The 19,064-nt window shown below is 47.6% G+C and overlaps 1 protein-coding gene across 3 annotated transcripts in view; it reads left to right on the forward strand.

The window, feature by feature from the left end:
- The first annotated feature begins 1,147 nt into the window (after nt 1-1,147).
- RRBP1 (ribosome binding protein 1) overlaps nt 1,148-19,064 on the forward strand; it is a 62,640-nt gene continuing 44,723 nt past the window's right edge. For 2 of the 3 annotated variants that reach the window (XM_040637957.1, XM_040637958.1), the window contains exon 1: nt 1,150-1,448. The gene's annotated coding sequence lies outside the window, so the exon portion shown is untranslated. Of the gene's footprint in view, nt 1,449-19,064 lie in introns of all 3 variants that reach the window. The other variant, XM_040637959.1, reaches the window with a different exon arrangement.

Raw genomic sequence — 19,064 nt, forward strand, 5'->3', positions numbered from 1 at the left:
TCCACATGTTTCTAACAACAACTAGTACAGTACCAGTGATGGGGAGGGGTGGTAATGTGAAATTGTCCGACGAATAGATATTAGGAACAGGGTTCTGCAGCCACTGCCAGGGAAGTGGTGTGGGGCAGATTAGGCTGCAGCAGCCCTTTTGGCTTTTTGGAAATTTGAAAGAAGCTGGCTTTGGCTCAAGTTCAAAGAGTTGGCCTTAAGAGACCCTGATCTAATGGTTAAAAACCAGGCCTAAAATTATCTTAATTGAAAGACTTATTTGGTTATGAAGAGACAGTGTTGGCTTATATTGAGGGGAGGAGACCATATAATGAAGAAGTACTATTTGCTCAATTTTCTGGGAAACGGGTGAGTTTGCTGGGGTCAGACCCTCTCACCCTCTTCTTTACACGGCGTAAAACGCCATAGGGTGGATTATATTTATTGCTCTGCCAGCTGTGCTTTGTACAAGTAACTCGAATAGCCTGTACTCAGTTGTACCACCCCTAAAAATGGGTGCAATCACATCCACCCTCCACTCCTTGTGCACCTTCTGGCCCTTCGATCCTAATTCCTCCGTTTGCTGAAGAAAATCCTTTCTGGTACTGAATGCCATCTCTTTGAAGATTAGAGCTCGTCCTCTCCGGGCTGACCCCCAGCCGAACTTGTCCTCACATCCTGGGCCTGGAGGCACCGCTGCTTGGGGGAAGTTAGTGGGTTTAAATAAGGCATTCCTCCCGGCTGTTGGCGGGTTGCGCAACCGCGCTCAGGGTGACACCCACAGCCACCTCGGCCCGCCGAGATTCAGTGGCGCAGGCTCGGCACGGCCGGGATTCGAACCTTCCGCAGCCTGTCTGGACAGAGCCGGCCCCAAGGCGCGACTGCGAGAGGCGCCGCGGGCCTGGAGTGGGCGGGGCCGACCGGCAACCCCCTCCCCTTTGGCGGGGCGTTTCGGCCCCGCCCCGCCCCCCGCGCAGGGCCAAGAGCCGCACCGCTCGACCCCGCCCCTCCCCGGCCCCGCCCCCCGCGGATCCCCGCAGCTCCTCCCCTCTCCCATTGGCCGAGGCGGAGACCCTCCTCTCTGCCCAATGGCCGCCGCCACGGCTCGGCCGCTTGCACTCTGACTGGCCAGCGACCCTCGGAGTGGCGGGACGTGGGCCAATGGGGAGAGGCGGCTCGATGAATGGCTGGCCCGGGTGGGGAAGGCAGGAGGCGGCGATCCCGGCGGAGGGGGCCGTTCGCCAGCTCCGAGGCAGAAAGTGCCACGACTCCACACGCGCGCACGCAGCCAGCGAGCGGCCGGAGCGGACGGCGGACGGGGCGGACGGCGTCGGGGTCGCGGCGCCTACAGCTGCTCGGGGGCGGCTTCTTGGCGGAGGCTCGGCCGGCTCCTCATTCCCGGTTCCGCGGCGGCGGCGGCTCCTGCCCTTTCCCTCTCCCTCCCGCGTCTCCGGCTGCAGGTAAGAAACTTGGCTGGGCCCTGCAGCAGCGGCGGCGGCGGCGGCGGCGCGCGGGCCGGGCCGTCGGGGCGCCGGGGCCGGAGCCGGCCGCGCCGCGAGTGACACGTCTCATTGGCGGCCCCTCCCCCGGCGGCGCCGCCCGCCGCCTGCAGTCGCTGCGGCCGCCGACCCTCGGGGTCGGGTCGGGCCCCGGGGGGCGTGTGCCGGACGAACCCCGTGCAGGGGCGGTGGCCGAGCGCGCCCCGCGGTGTGGACCTCACGCCCCTCGCTGTCGGAGGGGGGAAACCTGCGGCGGTCCGGCGGCGCGACGTGGCGACCCCTCCCTCCCAGCGGGCCGTCGGGCCGGCCCGCACGCTCCGAAGTTGGGCTAAGAAAGTTGGCGGCGGGGCGGGGCGGCGCACAGCTGGCGGAGGAAGGGGTTAAGTTTCGGGAAGCGGCCGGATGACGTTGCCGGGCTGGAGTCCGGGCTGGAGGGTTGGGGGGGCGGGCGGAAGGCGGCGGGGGCCGGCCGGGGGGAGGAGGGCGGGATTGAATGGGGGGCCCGCAGGCCGAGCACGCCCGCCAGAAGGCTGCGGCCTGGAGGCGCTTCCGGGGGGGCGGGCGGCCCCCGACAGGCGGCCCTGGGATTCGGGGCTGCGGGGGACGCCGTGCGAGGACCGGGGCCGTCCGGGGTCCGGACGCCGGGCGGCCGCGGTGGCAACTTCCCGGAGTGCGGGCGGCGGCTCCCTGCTCCCCCTGGCGGCGGGGCCAGGGGCACCGTTTCCCCGGCTGGGCCGCGCGGAGCCCGGCGCGAGGCACCCAGAGGGGTGACGGGGCCACCCGGGCCGTGCCCGCCCCCCCCCCCACACCCCGCGCCACGATGAATGGGCCAGCGGTGCCAGGCCCAGGCGGAAGCGGGCACCTCCGGCCCGGCCGGCCAAGCGCTCTGGCACCCGGCCTGGCGCCCGCCCCGGCCCGCCGGGCTCCCTAGTGAGCGAGGGAGGACGGGCTGGGGTGCGCGCTTCCAGTAGGGCGTCCGGGAAGCGTCAGGGACCCTCCTAGATTACCGATCATAGATGGTTGCTCATTGTGGTGCAACGGTTAAGGGAGTGGGCTTTTGAAATCCCGGCAGCATACAGGGTGACCTGGGCCAAGCTGTCTCACTCTGGGTGTCCGCTTTCCCGTCTGAAAAACGGGGCTGCGAATTATTTCTAATTAGAAGAAAAGCTGTGAAGACCCAGCACGCGTAGGGAATAGCCAACAAGTGTTGTCTGTTACTGCTGGGATGAGTTTTTAGGGACTTGCGGGGCACGAGGGGGAGGTGGAGTCCGGTTCTGCTTTCAGCCGGGGGCTCACAGAAGTCCGAAGGTCTGGATTCCACTCCCAGCCCTCACTTAGAGACCCTCTGCGCAACTCCCTTAACCTCTCTGAACCTGGGTTTCCTTATCTGTAACCTGGAGATACACCACCCACTCGTAGTAGGGTCAGGGCAGCCTTCCCAGCAAGTGCTGGGAAAAACTAGGACCTTGTGCAAACAGAAGGCAGTTTGGCAATAACTCCTGGAGGTCGGAGGTCAGCAGAGACTGGGAAGCACCAAGGAAATGAAACTTTGAAGGGTGCTTGGGAGCCTCCCATCTCACTGCTTGCTTGCTTACTGTGCTGAAACCTGCAGGGTGGGGGCACATGGATGGTATTTTTTGGAGTTTGGGGAAGTGGGACCATTAGGGCCTCAACATTCTAGGCTAGAGATCTCTTTAGAACTCTGGCTGCTGAGTGTTTCTGGAGACTCAGGTCTTCTTTCCAGCACTCTCAGGAGGGACAGCTGCACGTTTTATATCCACGACACAGCTGGGGACCATTCTTCTATTGACTCTACCTCCCTCCTCACACTTTCCTTCTGTGCTTGCTCTTTTTAACTTCCCCCTAATCTGACACCAGAGAAGTCTTGGTGATCCTGCAGCATGCTGCTTATGGTGGTGATGTCTCAGTTACTTTTATGAACTTTCTAAAGGTCAGCCCCACTATGGGCTGCCAACCTGTTTCCTTTCCAGAAAAGTTTCCGGTTCTGAGGTCCTGGAGATGCCACTTCCCTCTCTATTTACACAAGGGAGGAAAAAGTGGGGGCATACCTCCCACTAGGCTGTTTTCCCTTTACTGGGAGCAGTGCACACGTGGCTTGCAGGGCAGCTGGGATAGGGACAAGAAAGGTGTCTGGGGTTTGGAAACAGGATGTTCAGTGGGTAGAACCATAGGCACCATGCTATAACAGGACTCCTTTCTGTCGTTGTTAGGAATCAGCCTCTGAACATCTGAAAAGAGATGAGTTAGTGTGGTACTTCGGTGCATGGATACTTTTTGGTGATGGGAGAGTTTTCGATAAATCCTGAATCACTGAGTCACATTGAGCAGTTAAGCTCTTCACTGAAATGATCCCTAAGTCGACAGGCTACAATAAGTATACAGTACCAAATTCTGTCTAAGTGTTTGAATGGAAATGATTTAATTGGAAAATTGGTTTGTTACATAATAAGGACACCTTTTAAAAGTGTCAGGACCCCAGACTCTTATTTGTTCTTTTATCTCTGGGGACTTTTACTAATGAATGATACTGAGGCAGGGACTCAGAAGTTCTTTTGAGACTGTGTATTTTTGTTTGCTAAAGTCTTGTTTCAGGAGGTTTGAAAAAATAATGGCCAGTCAGAATTAGGAAGGTAGAGACTGTGCTATCCAGCTGTACATCCGGGGCCTATAGTAGTAGTTAAGGCCTAGCCTGTAACACGATAAATGTTGACCAAGTGAGGACCTGTTAAGATTCTTGTTAGTTAGCCTGCTACTTCATTGGACAACTCCAGCTGAGCTCAGTTTGAGAATCAGAGTTCACAACTTGAACGCATATCTAAACCTTGCAGCAGTCCCATTCTATAGAATAGGTATGGTTGTTCCCATTCCGTGGATGGGAACATGGAGGCCCAGCAGGTCAGGTGGTGGTCAGGCCAGTTCCTGTGGTCCAGCTGCTGGGCAGTGTGGGCGTGGCCTTCTGAATGTTCACCCACAGGGCCCGATAATTCCACATTTGCTGGGATAGTAACTACCTAAGAGAGGATGTGGAGCTAGAAGATCGGAATTAAGAGCTTCAGAGGAAGAAAGGTGCACAGCCAATTGAAAACGTATTCAGTGCAAGAAGGCATTTTTCATCTCTTTAGCAAATGTCTCCTGTGTGCTGGGCCTTCAAACGCTATAAATATAAATGAGTGAGACCTGTTTCTTGTGTGAAGAAACTATCGTCTAGAACTCTGTTGGCCAATACAGTAGCCACATAGAGCTGCTTAAGCTTAAAACAAGTATAATCAAGTAAAATTAAAAAATTGTTTCTTAGTCATACTAGCCGTATTTCACATGCTCAGTCCCCGTGTGTTTGCCGTGCAGATTTAGATGGTTTCCATTATCACCGAGAGTTCTCCTGGACAGTGCTGATCTAGAGATAGCTGGAATTCTTTTTTTCTTATTTTTTTTAAGAGTTCAAGGTAGTTGGAATTCTTGAAACATTCAAGTCTCCGTTCTTGATCATTTAGAAATATTATGTTGCCCATTTTATATGTCAAAAACAGTTGACGAGTGGCAGTTCACGGGCTTCGTCCTAGTAAGATATCACCCTTAGAAAGCATTGATTTCTGCCTCTTTGTCTGCATCGTAAATTGCATACCAAGAGAGTAAACGGGCGGGGGAGCTGCACAGATAGCGGCCCTACCCCGGGGGAAATTCTTACCCTAGTATCAACAGCATCAGAATGGTCAGCCGTACCAAAGCCAAATAGGTATTGGGCAGACAGCATATGGCTTGTAGGGTAAGTTAATATTTAATTCTAAGGGAGAGCCTGGGCAAGAGGGCCATCCAGCATTTTAGAAAATTAACTCCGGGACTTCCTAGGAGGCTGTTTTCTTAGGCAGAGGAGACGTGCAACCCGACTCCCACATCTAAAAACCAGACACGTCTGGGGCGCCCGGGTGGCTCAGTCAGTTAAGCATCTGACTTCAGCTCAGGTCATGATCTCAGGGTCCTGGTATAGAGCCCCTCATTGGGCTCCCTGCTCAGCGGGGAGCCTGCTTCTCCCTCTCCCTCTGCCACTCCTCCTGCCCACTCGTGCATGTGCACACTCTGTCTCTCTGAAAAAAAAATCTTTTCAAAAAACAAACTAAAAACCAGACATATCTAATGTGTTTTCCTTAAGTGCCGTGAGTGACCTGTGTATCCCACTGTCTAGCAATGGGAAGCAACTTTGATTTATGAAGAAAGTTTTGTAATTTCTAAATTTGATTATTTTGGCAAGATTGGAACAGCTGCTGGTCCTTAAACCTTACACGTAGCAGTGTCTTGATGTTTTCATACTTGGCTGACATAAGTTGTTTCCCGGGTCATTTGCAGGGCTCTGTTATACTCTATACATCTTTGAAAGGGTCACTGGATAGTATTTGGGAAGACTTGAATTCTTGGCTGTACTAGTGGACTTATCTTAGTCCTCCATGTAGAATAAGCAAAGTTAACAAAAAACCCAGAATAGAGGGCAGCTGCTTACTCTCTTTTTGGTCAGAGAAGGTTCACTAAGATTGTTCTGGAAGTTATCAGCTATTTATAGTGATAATGACTGTCATCTGCTGGCTAAAAAGTTGGAAGAAAAGACCATCTTAAACTGAACCCTTTAATTCCAGGCCCTAACCCTGGTCAAGGTGTGAGTGGACCAGGTCTGTTTTAGGCTGTCTTGAGGCTGCTTCCAGGATGGTGCCCTGCATGGACTGAGCTTGGCCTCCACACACAAGACTTGTTTGGCTGCCCTCATATCATTAAACAACTAACCCACCTTTGAAAGGAGAATTTTTTCGTTAAAAGTCTAGCTCTGGGGGTTCTTTCGGGGAGAGTGGGAATGGGTGAGCACAGCAGGTCTGCTTTCTTGCATGGCAGCCATGGCCTTGGTCATCCTCTCTGGGCAGGGCCTGTGGCTCTCATTCTCCAACATCCGATCCTGGTTTACATTATGTGCTTGGTGTTGGCAGTCCCCGAGGGAGCGCTGTCTACTCCGGCATCTGAGAGCGGAGAGGAGTTGGAGGGCATCCAAGTGTGACCTGAGTGGTCATCATTGTCTCCTACTGAGCTGCAGGAGGGGGCAGAGGGAGAGCCAGTCGTTGGGGTTCTAGTCCCAGAAATAAGTGGTGGTGTGAGCTTGGACCGGACTTTATCCTTTCTGGGCTTCAGTTTCCTCTTGGTGTAAAACGAAACTAGGCCAGATGGCCACATCTTTCAGGCCACAAACTTTGATTTATCCTTAATTCCTTGCTTTCTCATTCTTGTATCCTGTACAACAGCAAACCTCCCCATTCAAAATAGAGCAAGAATGCAGCCGTTCCACTGGTACCACCCTGGTCCAAACCTCTCTCCTCTCTTTCGTGGGTTACTTCACTAGCTCTGAGGTGTCCCTGCTTTTGCCCTCACCCTCTGCCTTCTAGTCTGTTCCCAGAGCAGATCATATCACTTCTCTGTTCCAGACCCTCCTTGGTCAGAGTCTTTACAGTGGCCTCCAAGGGCCCTGCTTTCACTTTGGCTTCACTCCTGCCATTGTATCCTCTGCTTCAGTCACGCTGGCCTCCTGTTTCTCAGGGGTGCGTTTGCCTCAGGGCCTTTGCACATGCTGTTGCTGTCCATGGGACACTGTTTCTTAGATGGCCACATGGCTCGCTCCCCCATCTTCTTCAGGTTGGTGAAGTGTTATCTCCCTGACTACCCTACTACGGTGACAGCCCCTAGCAACCCCCCCCATCCCTGCTCCCCGTCCCACTTCTCTGTATTGCTTTCTCTTTGTTATCGCCAGCCAGACCTGTTGCATACGTGACTGACTTTGTCTGCTCTGCCGATGCAGGGATGTGTCTGTTCTCTTTCCCTGAGGTATCCCTAATGCCTGGGATACTGCCTGGCACACGGTGGATGCCCATCCTCACCGAGCTAACGGGGAGAGGAATTTCTAGCGCTCGTTTTCTATGAGTATATTATCGTTTAGCCTGAAGTAGTCAGGGTTCCTAGAGCATCAGATATAAACGCAAAAAACGTATCACGAAGCCAAGTGGTTTTTGGATTCCCTCCAGCCTTGCTCCAGTTGAGACGGTGACAGTAATGTTTGTGGAGGACCGCTGTCGAATGAGGATGATCCTGCTCTGCCCACAGAGCCCAGGGGTTCGAAGTGGTCCTTAGTGGGAGGCCTGGGCATTCTGTTTCTCGCAGGTGCCACGAGCCTCCAGGCCAGTTACATTACTCTCAGCACTCCTTGCCTGTCCACAGCCCACTGTCCACGTCAGGGTGCATCGCCGGGGCTGGGCCCTTCCCAGCTGCTCACAGTTCCAGGAGGAGAGCACGCAGCGAGCACCCTCGAACTCCTTCTGTGCCTGATGAGCATTAGGGGGGGTTGGAGAATAACTGAGTGTATCAGCGACAGCACGCTCGCCAGGAAAGAAAATGTTATTTTTGCTTTGAACAATGTGCTGGCTCTCTCCGAGAAGAGCTAGATTTTGTGTTTAGTGAGTGTTCCTTAGTGGTAGGAGGAAAATTCTTTTCTTGTAGTTGGCATTTTATTCTCTCTTTTAGTCAGCCTTCGAGGAGCACAGGAGTTGAGGAGATGAGCCTCCTGCCTCCCGCACGGCGTTCGCTGTCCTCGGAGGACTTGGCGCGGGGAGGCCAGGGGAGGCGGGAGGAGCTGGTCGATGCAGGTGATCTGGTTGGTATGAGTCCATTCCTGGCCTATCCCCATCCTTTTGTTTCTCCTCCACTCTTAATGCTTTTGCTTTTGGACAAAGAAATGAAAAGTTGGGGGCGCCTGGGTGGCACAGCAGTTAAGCGTCTGCCTTCGGCTCAGGGCGTGATCCCGGCGTTCTGGGATCGAGCCCCACATCAGGCTCCTCCGCTGGGAGCCTGCTTCTTCCTCTCCCACTCCCCCTGCTTGTGTTCCCTCTCTCGCTGGCTGTCTCTATCTCTGTGGAATAAATAAATAAAATCTTTAAAAAAAAGAAAAGAAAAGAAAAGTTGATCCTGGATTCCTTGCCCTTTGTGATGGGAGCATCTGGCCTACTCATTTTCTCTGGAAGGGTGAAGACGCTTGTTCTGCCCGAAGCCCAGGTGGTAGGTTTCTCTGGAACTTCTCATTCAGCCGTTAAAATGTACCACTTGACATCATCCGAACTGCTTTCTTTTCAGTTAAGACTCCTCCTGAATAGGGATTAGACGTAGCCTTATTTCTGTCAAATACACTTTCATTTCTTTCTGCTTTCTAGTTATTTGTAGTAAGTAGGAAAAGAACTAGGAATTTTCAGAATTTAGTAGCAGTCACAGCGATTGAGGAAATGAAGGAGTCAGTGCCAGAGAATAAATGAATTCCTGACCCCCTTAAGGAAGGCTTACGGTGGCATGTCAAGGGACAGTGGAAAGGTCAACTTGAGCCACGACTCTGAACCCCAGCCACTGTTTTCTGTGTCAACTTGTTTCCCGCCTAAGTTGGGAGCTTATGAACTTGGAGACTTATTCTGAACTGTTGGATTTTTAAAAGTCAACCCGGAGGGCAGCACAGTGGGCGTGGCCATGGATTGCAAGGTTAGGGCCGGAGGTGACTGCCTTCCTGGCCAGTGGCCCCAACCACCCACCTCTTCAGTAGGAGCAGTTCTACAATGCCCGTGAGAGGGCTGGGGGGTGGCAGCAGTGACAGGGCCACAGATGGCTCCGGGGACCAAAGATGCTCTGCCTTCAAGTTCCGTGTGATGCAGTTTCCCACCAGAGCAGGCATATATATTTTTAAACTCTTTACTAAAGTAAACTGCATACAGAGAAAAGTGCTCTGTTGTGAGTCTGCATCCCAGTTGTAAACTGCCACAAACCGGTCACCCTGTTTAACCAGCGTATCAAGAAATATTATCCCCCAGCAAGTTCTCTTCTGCCCTCTCCGGCTGCTGCCCATCCCCAAGGACGTGCTGGCTCCTGGCACACGAATTCGCTTCATCGTGTTTAAACTCGAGGTAGAAAGGGAATCATGCGTCCCGTGCTGTCTTGGGCCTTTCATGGGACGTGGAGGGTGGGAGTGCTCTGTGCTGTCGGCCTCGTGGTGGTTCACCGTCATTGTTGCCTGCCACTCGGCTTGTGAGTCTTGCACCAGTGCCCCTTTCACTCTGCATGGGTACTTGCACAGTTTCTAATTGGGGGCTCCTGTTATAATATGGTAGAAATGACATGATATGATGAAATATAAAGTCCTGCCCCTCACTGCAGTGACCACTTATCCATATGGCTGTTGGGTCTGTCCCTGGGAGTGGGATTGCAAGCCTCAAGGAGGCATATGCTCAGCTTTAGAAGAGAAGCTAGCCAGACTTTTTCCTAAGGTGCAGGAACTCATTTATACTCCACCGGCAGGACCGGAGGGCTCGGAATATGTTATACAATGGCCGACTTTAAGAAGGAAGCAGAAGGCAGTTTGAGTTACCATCATTATTAGCAAGAAATAACTCACTCACCGTCCTTCCCCCTTTGTCACGGAGATGGGAACATTTGGCCATGGAATTCGTTAATCCAAGTTGGGCCTTTGCAAAAGGCTGGTGAAAGAGGGTCAGTTCTGTTGCCCATGAGCAAAGGCTACCTCTTCACCACAAATGTGAGTGGAAGGACAGCTCCTCTTCGCAGCTCCTCTTCGTGAAATGAAGGGAGAGCCTCGATCTGGGGACTGAGTTATCAGATCCCCACCCCCAGGTTAATGTAGTGCGCGTTGGAGTATTAAGGGAATTTCTTAAAAACAAAGGAGCCAACAGTCGAGTACCAGGTGTCATTCAGCCCTGACCCCCACATTTCTAATCTGGAGATCCTCCCACCTCCTGAGATCCGTGTGCAGAGCCCAGGTCAGTGGTGCAGGGACACCCTGCAGATTCCCTCCCCTCTTCTTGGGATGGATGTCTATCCAGGTCTGGATTTGGACGTCTATCTAGCAGCACCACCAGCCCTGCCGTCGCATAGCAAGGATGATCACCTTTTTCTTTTAAGAGCTTGGTTGGCTGGGGCTTCATTTGGCCAGGAATGCCAAACATCAGTGTCTTGGTACAACAGTGCCAAATGTCAGTAGCCCCAAGAAGTGAGGGGCCACTGTGTTCTGATGATTGGGTGGTCTGGATCACCTTCTGATGGGGTGAGGGGGCGCACGGGGCAGGTGCTACATAACAGATAAAAAGCACCTTCTGAAAAGCATGGACTGGCTTGGAAGGTATTTATATAGTGTAATTGATACACAATATTCTATTTCATGTGTACAACAGTGATTTGTATACATTGAGAACTGATCACAGGATAAGTTCAGTTACTGTCTGTCACCGTGCAAAGTTGGTACAATATTATTGACTGTATTCCCCATGCTGTATATTACATCCCTATGCCTTAATTTATTTTATAACTGGAAGTTTGTCCGTCTAGATTCTCTTCACCCATTTTACCTCCCCCCATTCACAGCCTCCCTCCCCTCTGGTAACCCCACTCTGTTCTCTGTAACTGAATCTGGATTTGGTTTGGGTTGTTCATTTTTGTGTTTTAGATTATGACTTATAAGTGAAATCATGTGGTATTTGTCTTTCTCTGTCTGGCTTATCTCATTCAGTGTAATATCCTCAAGGTGTGACCATGTTGTTGCAACCGGCAAGATGTCATTCTTTTCTTTGCTTGAGTAATACTCTGGTGAGAGTGTGTGTGTGTGTATGAAGTATACCATCTTTTTTTTGTCCATTCATCTAACTATGGACACTTCGGTTATTTACTCTTGGGAGATGGTGAGGAGGCCAAAACCTCAGTGACAGGAGTGATCTTGGACAGTAAGCCGCCGCAAGGACATTTGGCAAACCGGGCAAACTCTGAATTTTGATGGTCTCTCTGGGGAGAGGGGGCAGTACGATGGAGGAGCCTGCCCCTTGGAGCTGGAACCACAGAGCTGCTACACCTCCGGGGTGGAGGTGACCCAGAAAGAAGCCCATTCCGCGCCTGAGAACTTGTACTCGCAAGTTGTGCCTCATGCAGCTCCCGGGACCTAAGTGCAAGGAAATTCTCCAACCAATTTTAAAGTGATTTTAGAGTTGCCCTGGACAGCTAGTGCTCCGGGGCCATCCTGCAAGTGAGCAGATGAGCAGATCTTCGAAGGACTGCCCCTTTATTCCACGCGTAGTGAATCCCTGCGTGTAATTTTCACAGGAAAGTGAGCAGTCCCTAGTCAAGAATAAGTAAACCCAAGGAATGCAGAGTGCCATGAATGAGGACCAGCAGCAACAGATCTGTGAAAATACGAGACCGTGGAGGGGTTGACTCAGATTGTTAACAATGCTCACCATACTTCAAGTAATAGACAAGATCGAAAATACATACAAGGAAAGGAAACTATAAAAGGACCCAGCAAATTTTTAAAAAGAAGCAGGAGCAACCTCTAGACATGAGCAGCTCAATAATTATAACGAAAACCCCAGCAGATTGAAGAGAAAAAGTGAACTGAAAGAGCCGAAGAGAATGAACAGATTTCATCTTTGAGAACCAAATAGATGAATAATTTCTAAGACCAATTAAGAATCAGGGAGAATAGACTGAGAAGCGTGTCTCGTTGGGGTTCGAGGAGAGGAGAGACTGTGGACCAGAGCCAGTATGGGACGAGAGGATGCCTGAGGGCTTTACGGAATGGATGAGGTACCCATCCAAAAAAGGAAAAAACACCCCTATGTAGACAGTGTAGTGATATAGGAACCAAAGCGGGAAAAAGGTCAAAAATCAAAAAACCCAGATCACTTTTAAGGCAAAAACCAAGACAGGTAATTAGTGACAGACCCTTGCTAAAGGAAATTCCGGAAGATGCTCTTGGAGGGCAAGTAATGGCAAATGGGAAGAGTAAGCTGTGTAAGCAAGGAGTAAAGAAGGTGGTAAGTATTTGGACCACGCTAAACACATGTAAAAGAATAATAGTAACGTTTGGCGGAGGGGTGGTGGCTGTAAAAGGGGTAGGGTTAAATACATCAAAACAGTATAACATTGAAGGCAAAAAGGGTAATGGAGTTAGTGGAGGGGGTAGACTTGTTTAACTTTAACTTGGCGAACCCTGCATGTTCTTTTTTAAAGGTAATTACTAAAGAATGGAAACTGTATTCTGTAAAGTAGAGGGGGGCAAAATGGAATGATTTTTTTTTTTAAAGAGATAAGAAAGGACAGATGGGAAAATAGCACAAAATAGATTATAGATTTGAGCTCAAATATATCAGCATTCATATTTAGTATAAATTGATTAAATATGCAGTTAAAACATAAAGATATCATTTGGATTTTAAAAATCCACTCTTGTGCTTGTCCATACAGGACACAGGTTAAAAATAAAAGGATAGAAGATGTATTATAGAAAGTCTATTAAAAGAAAACTGGTATGGGGGCGCCTGGATGGCTCAGTCAGTGGAGTGTACGACTCTGATCTCAGGTTCGTGAGTTCAAGCCCTGCACTGGGCATAAGGATTGTTAATACAAAAAAGAAAGAAAAGAAAAGAAAAGAAAGAGAAAAAAAAGGAAGAAAGGAAAAAAAAAGAAAACTGGTGTTGTATTATTGGTATATAAAAGAGCCTTTGACACATACATACAAAGTATTACAGAGAGAAAGTGCACTTCATAACAATCAAAGTTTAATTTGGCTTAAAGATAAGCCAGTTTTAACTTTGAGTGCATCTTACTAACTTAATCACGAAGTACGTAAAACAAAAATTGGTGGAACTATAAGAAGTGGTCAAATCTATAATCATGGTAAAGACTTTTAGCACATCCTGTCAGTAATTGAGAGCTAAGCAGACAAAAATCAATATGATTAGGACTTTGAACAAAAGACTATATATAGTCTATGACTATATATAAATAAAACACTGTAGCCAACTAATACACATTTGGCTTCAGAATTTCAAAGAGTAGTCCTTTCTGGGGCCTTAAAGTAAATCTCAATGAAAATCAAAGGTTTGGGATTATATAGAGCTGGTAGTCTAACCACAGTTTAGTTAAGCTGGGAATATGAATAAAAAGAAATAGAAAATCTCCACATATTTGGAACTTTTGTAAAAGTATGCTTTTAGCATTTATTTATAAGTCAATAAAACGGAAAATTGAGTGGTAATGAAAATAGTACACATCAAACTTTGTAGGATGTGGCTAAAGTATTATTTATAGGGAAATGTGTACCTTTAATTACATACATCAGAAAAGATGAAAAGTAGTGAGCTATAAGTAAGAAGCATCTTCCTTTAGAAGTTATGAAAGACAAAATAAACTGAAACCAGTCGGAAGAAAGTATGGATGAGAAGTAATGAATGAAACTGAAACCAAATAAGTTCATAGATGAATCCAGCAAAGCCAAAATTTCATTCTCAGAAAAGATGAGCAATGTCGACAAATATCAGGCAAAATTGATCAAGAAAAAGGCACAGATCCTCTCAAGAGTGTAAAATGGGACTTTACTACTAATGTAGTAGACACTAAAAAGGTAAGTGGTTAGAATGTACAACTTGTGCTAAATAAAAATAAATGAAATAAAACCAGTGTCGTAGATGTTTATTAAAAATACCTGAAGGATCCCGAGGAGGGGGCTATACCACACATCATGCGTAGAAGACCTGGTTTTTTTTTTTTTTTTTTGCATCTCCACATGGGAAGAGTTTTGCAAGTTGTGACAACATAAATAAATTTCTAGGAAAATGTAACTTCTCCACACTGAACCAAGAAGAGAACCAAGAACCTGAAATAAACAAAGGATATCTACAAAGAGCAAACATCACACTAACCAGCAGGACACCGAAATCTTCCCCTTTGAGATAAGGAAAAACAGGATGGCTGCTGTCATTCTTTCTCTTTGGTTCTGTGTTGGAGGGAAAATTCAAGGAAAAGTGAAGCCAAAAATGGGAAGATTGGGGAGAAAGGAACAAAACCATGATCCATAGGCAGGATGCTTATGTATGTAGAAAATATTTTTTAAAATCTAAGGAGGCGTCCCTAGAATTAAGGAAGATGCTGGGGGGCGAAGTCGCCCTACAGAAATCTATTACGTTTCTGGATACCAGCACCAAACAGAATGAAACGGAGACTGCATTTGCAATAGTGGGAAAACTATGAAGAACCAAGAAATAACTCTTTCCAAAAGCATGTAAGTCCCCACAGTGTGCATTATTTTCCTCTGCCAGGATACCCGTGTGTTTCTGTTTGGATGTGGTCCTTACGGCCGTATAAATGCGCGACTCCTATCCGGATGGGATATTTCGTAAAGCCTTCATTCATCGCGCACTTGGGAGTGTCAGTGTGCTGGGGTTTGCTTGGATACAGTGTGGAAGAGACTGGTCCCTGCTTTCTGGGAGCCTGATGTCTGGCCCACTAAGAATTTTTTCGTGGGCCAGCACATCTTAACTGTCATCATTTTGAGAAGTCAGGGTTCTGGATTACTACCTTAGAGGCATGTTGCCTTCATCGATGAAGTGAAGCCTGTGAGCTCTAGGAAGATTTAGGCCTTTTGAAGTACCTACTTTTCCAAAGACTGTTATTTTGGAGAAACACAAAAACATGTCAATTCTTTCTTTTTTTCCTTAGGCGTAGAAATTGAATCTGAACTAGCCGATGAATAAGCAAAGGCTTATAATAGAATACATTTCTATTTTTAGTGTTTCATCTTTCTTTAAAATGAGTAGCATTGTTTTTTTAGAGTGGGAGTCAGTTGTTTCCATTCTCTTAAAACATGAAATAAATTATTTCAGAATATATTGTTTAGCAACCGAATTTTCTCTTAGTTTCTCTAGGTTAAAAAAAAAAAATCAGAGATTACACTTGTAATTTAGATGAGGTGATCTGAAAACCCTCTGCTGCGGAGTTTTAGAAATGTTAAAGTTAATAAACATTTTCTAGAAAAACATAGCTGAGCTTATAAGCTAGTAGTAAGAGAGATTGCTGGAGGCTGTAAATGGAGGGCGAAGGTAATGACTGGGGCCTAGAAGTAAGCCGACGCTGGGTGTGGGTGGAGTCTTGTCCACTGGAGTCACCTGGGTCTTTGGCTGTCGAGACCTGGTGGGAGGTTTCGTTGAGGCGGGGAATGGGACCTGAGCCTCCCCTCACCCTCCCATGTGAAACCTGCTCCCTTGAAGGGCCGCACCCTCAAGGGAAAGGCAGACTAGTGGCCGGGGGAGATGACCCAGGAGCTTATCTGTTTTGTCCTGGGGGCAGAGGAGGCCATCAGTGTCCCTGAGAATCTATTTACCGGAAGCCCGTCCTTGTGTAGAAATTAGTCCGTGGCGCTGCTTTCTGAGGGCCTGGTTGAAGCAGAGATTAAACTGCTCTGAGACAAGCCCACAGCCCAGCCCAGCCAGGATTGCCTCTGATAAAGTCCCATCAAAGATGTGATACAAAATCACTATTAAAGGTATAAAAGTAGATGTTGAGAAACATTCATGGAAAAAATAACACCAGGACAAAAAATAGGCCAACTTGAATACAAAGAGGTTATTCAAAGGGCTGATTATGGAGCTGGTTAGATTCAGCTGAAGAGACTGTTGGTGAAGTGGAACGTATATCCGAGGAGTTTTCCCGAGTGGCAGCACAGAGAACTTGAGGTCTGATTAGGAATTCTGCCACAAAGAAGGAGCAAGAACATTTTCAAAGAGCAAAGTGGCCCAGGGTTTTCCAGAATTTGTGAAAAATGTGGGCCCTCAATCTCAGAATGCGCAATGATCCTGAATAAGATAAAGATACACACCTAAAAATATTTTGTTGAATCCGTAGGACCCCAAAGATGAATCTTAGAATGTTACGAGAGATTTTTTTAAAGGTGTCATAAAGGAACAACAAATCAATAGCATGTTTCCCGATAACAGACTCCTCCGTCCCCACCAGAAAGAGCCCGAAGACAGGAAGACATAAAATAATGTCTCCAAAGTGGTGAGAGGAAAGGACTGTCAGCCCGGAATTTTGTACTCCGTTAATCCATCCATGAAGAGTGCAGGTGGAATGGAGACATTATTGCAGGGCTGTGAGGACTTGAGAAAGTTGATCCAGAATTGATGCTTACTGAAATAGCTGGTCAAGGATGTACTTCGGAAAGACCCCAAAAGAAGGGGGTGAGCTGCAGGAAGCAGTGGTCAGCAAATAAATTGGTAAACATTTAGGGAATGCAAACATGAGCTGTCTGAGGAAAAACAAGGAGTAGTTCTGCGGTGTGTGATGGAGAAGGGGGTGGTGCGCCAGGTTGGAAAAGGGGCTCATGTCAGTTGGAAGGGCACCAGACTTCAGGCCTCCTCCAGTTCTGCTACTGTTGGGGGAGTGGCTGGAGGCCTTGGTGAAATCAGGTCAAGTATGTGTGTTAGGAAAATGGAAGGGTCAAAAACATCTTAATTAGGGGCGCCTGGGTGGCTCAGTCAATTAAGCGTCTGCCTTTGGCTCAGGTCATGATCTTGGGGTCCCGGGATCGAGCCCCACATCAGGCTCCCTGCTCAGCAGGGACTCTGCTTCTCCCTCTCCCTCTGCCCCCCCCCCACTCATGCCCACTCGCACTCTCTCTCTCTCTCAAATAAATAAATAAAATCTTTAAAAAATTTTTAATTATAAGTTTATTAGTCACTAAAAAAATAATAAATAAAAGTAGTGTGTATTTCCAAACACCATAGAGGAAAAGGAGATAAAACCTAAATAGTCCAATAGGATGCAAAAATAAAGGGGGTGGGGGCAGAATAAGCAAAGAAGGAAGGATTATAAATAGGAATGACAAAATAAAGGTTTAAATGAGTCCAGTTATATAGAAAATCACAATAGGCGTTGATGAATTAAACCTACCAGTTAAAAAGACAAATTGCTACACTGGTCTTAAAATAAAATCCAGCTTTATGCTATTTTTAAGAGTTCTACTTAAAATATACGAACACAGAAAGGTTGAAAGTGAAGAATAGAAAATGATTCTAGGCCAATATTAACCTCCCAAAAGTTGGTATAACTTTTTAAATAATCAGACAAACTAGACTTTCTTGAGGGAAAAATTTTGTTCATTATTAGGGATAAAGAAGGTCACTATATAATAGGGGGGAAATAGCAGACACTGTATCAGGAAGATGTAACACTACTGATCTGATGTTCACCTAATGAGATGGCCTTTGAATAAAGCCCAAATTGACAGATTCCCAGGAGAAACCACTAAGTCCATGATCATGATGGGAAATGTTTAAAGCTCTCAGTAGCTATTAGATTGAGCCGGCAAAAAACATGGTTCTATAAAACATTATTAAGCTCAAACGAAGGATACACGTAGACCCCTCCGTTCCATGGAGTACACACTTATTTATAAAAATTGACCACAATCTAGCAAAATATACCAAATACCGTAATCTAAATCAGTATGTTGAGCCTCAAAATCAATTTAATTGATTACAAAAAACCTGTTCAAGTATTTTAATGGTGTGGAAAATACTGGTGCATCTATGTACTAGTATTGAGTTATTTCATGAAAGCTCTGTTATTTATATGTTGTGTGTGTGTGTATATATATATATACATATATATATATACACACATATATATATACACACACACGCACGCAGACATACACACACATACACAAATGCTAATGCGTATGTTTCCCTGTCCTGGGTCATGGAAAAAAATTATTAATATGTCTGGATCCTGGTTAGAAGTCTGAAAGCTTTGTCCTGTATCACACAGAACAGATTCTCTGATGACAGCACGGTTAAATGAGGAAGTATCAATGATAATTCAGAGCCCCAAGTGTTAGGGTAAGGACACTGCCACCTCACGAGTCTAAGAGATCCTGTGGCAATGAGAAAATGCAGCTGAACAGTCGTGACAATAGCACGTGTGCTGCAGCTTGTAGGATGAGGCCACAGCAGTACTTAGAGGGGAAGTTTATTGCCTTAAGTATTTGCTACAAGAAAAAAGAAAGGCCTGAAGATTCATAAATGTCCGTGTCAGGAAGTTAGAAAGAACAGAATAAACCAATAGAAATGAGAGGAAGGCATAATGAAAGTTCATTATGTGTGCTGGCTCACAAACCTGAAAGCTGGGTCTGGAATCATCACTGAAATGGAGTCAACAATTTACAACAGCTAAGACCTGCAAACAACCTAGGTGTGCATGGACAGATGAGTGGATAAAGAAGCTGGGTCACACACACACACTTGCACACACACTTGCGTGCACATGCGCACAATGGGATATTATGCATCCATAAAAAAGGAGACCTTGCCATTTGCGACAACATAGAGGACGTCGAGGGCATTATGCTAAGGGAAACAAGGCAGAGGAAGACAAGCCCATCTGATCTCACTTACATGTGAAATCTAAAAAAAACCCAAAACCCGTTTCCTAGAAAAAGAGATGACGTGTAGTTACCATGGCCGGGGGGAGGGGGAATTGCAGCATAGGGGGTCAGAAGGTACAGATGCCCTCTTACAACATAAGTCAGTATGATGACTAACATCGCTGTGTGTGGCATGTCTGAAAGTTGTTAAGAGAGTAGAAGCTCTCCTCACAAGGAAAAAAAATGTTTTTCCTTTTTTTTTCTGTCTTGTTTTGTGTCTGTATGAGATGATG

Source organism: Ursus maritimus, unplaced genomic scaffold (assembly GCF_017311325.1).
Source record: "Ursus maritimus isolate PB19 unplaced genomic scaffold, ASM1731132v1 scaffold_22, whole genome shotgun sequence".
Classification (NCBI taxonomy): Eukaryota; Metazoa; Chordata; class Mammalia; order Carnivora; family Ursidae; genus Ursus; species Ursus maritimus.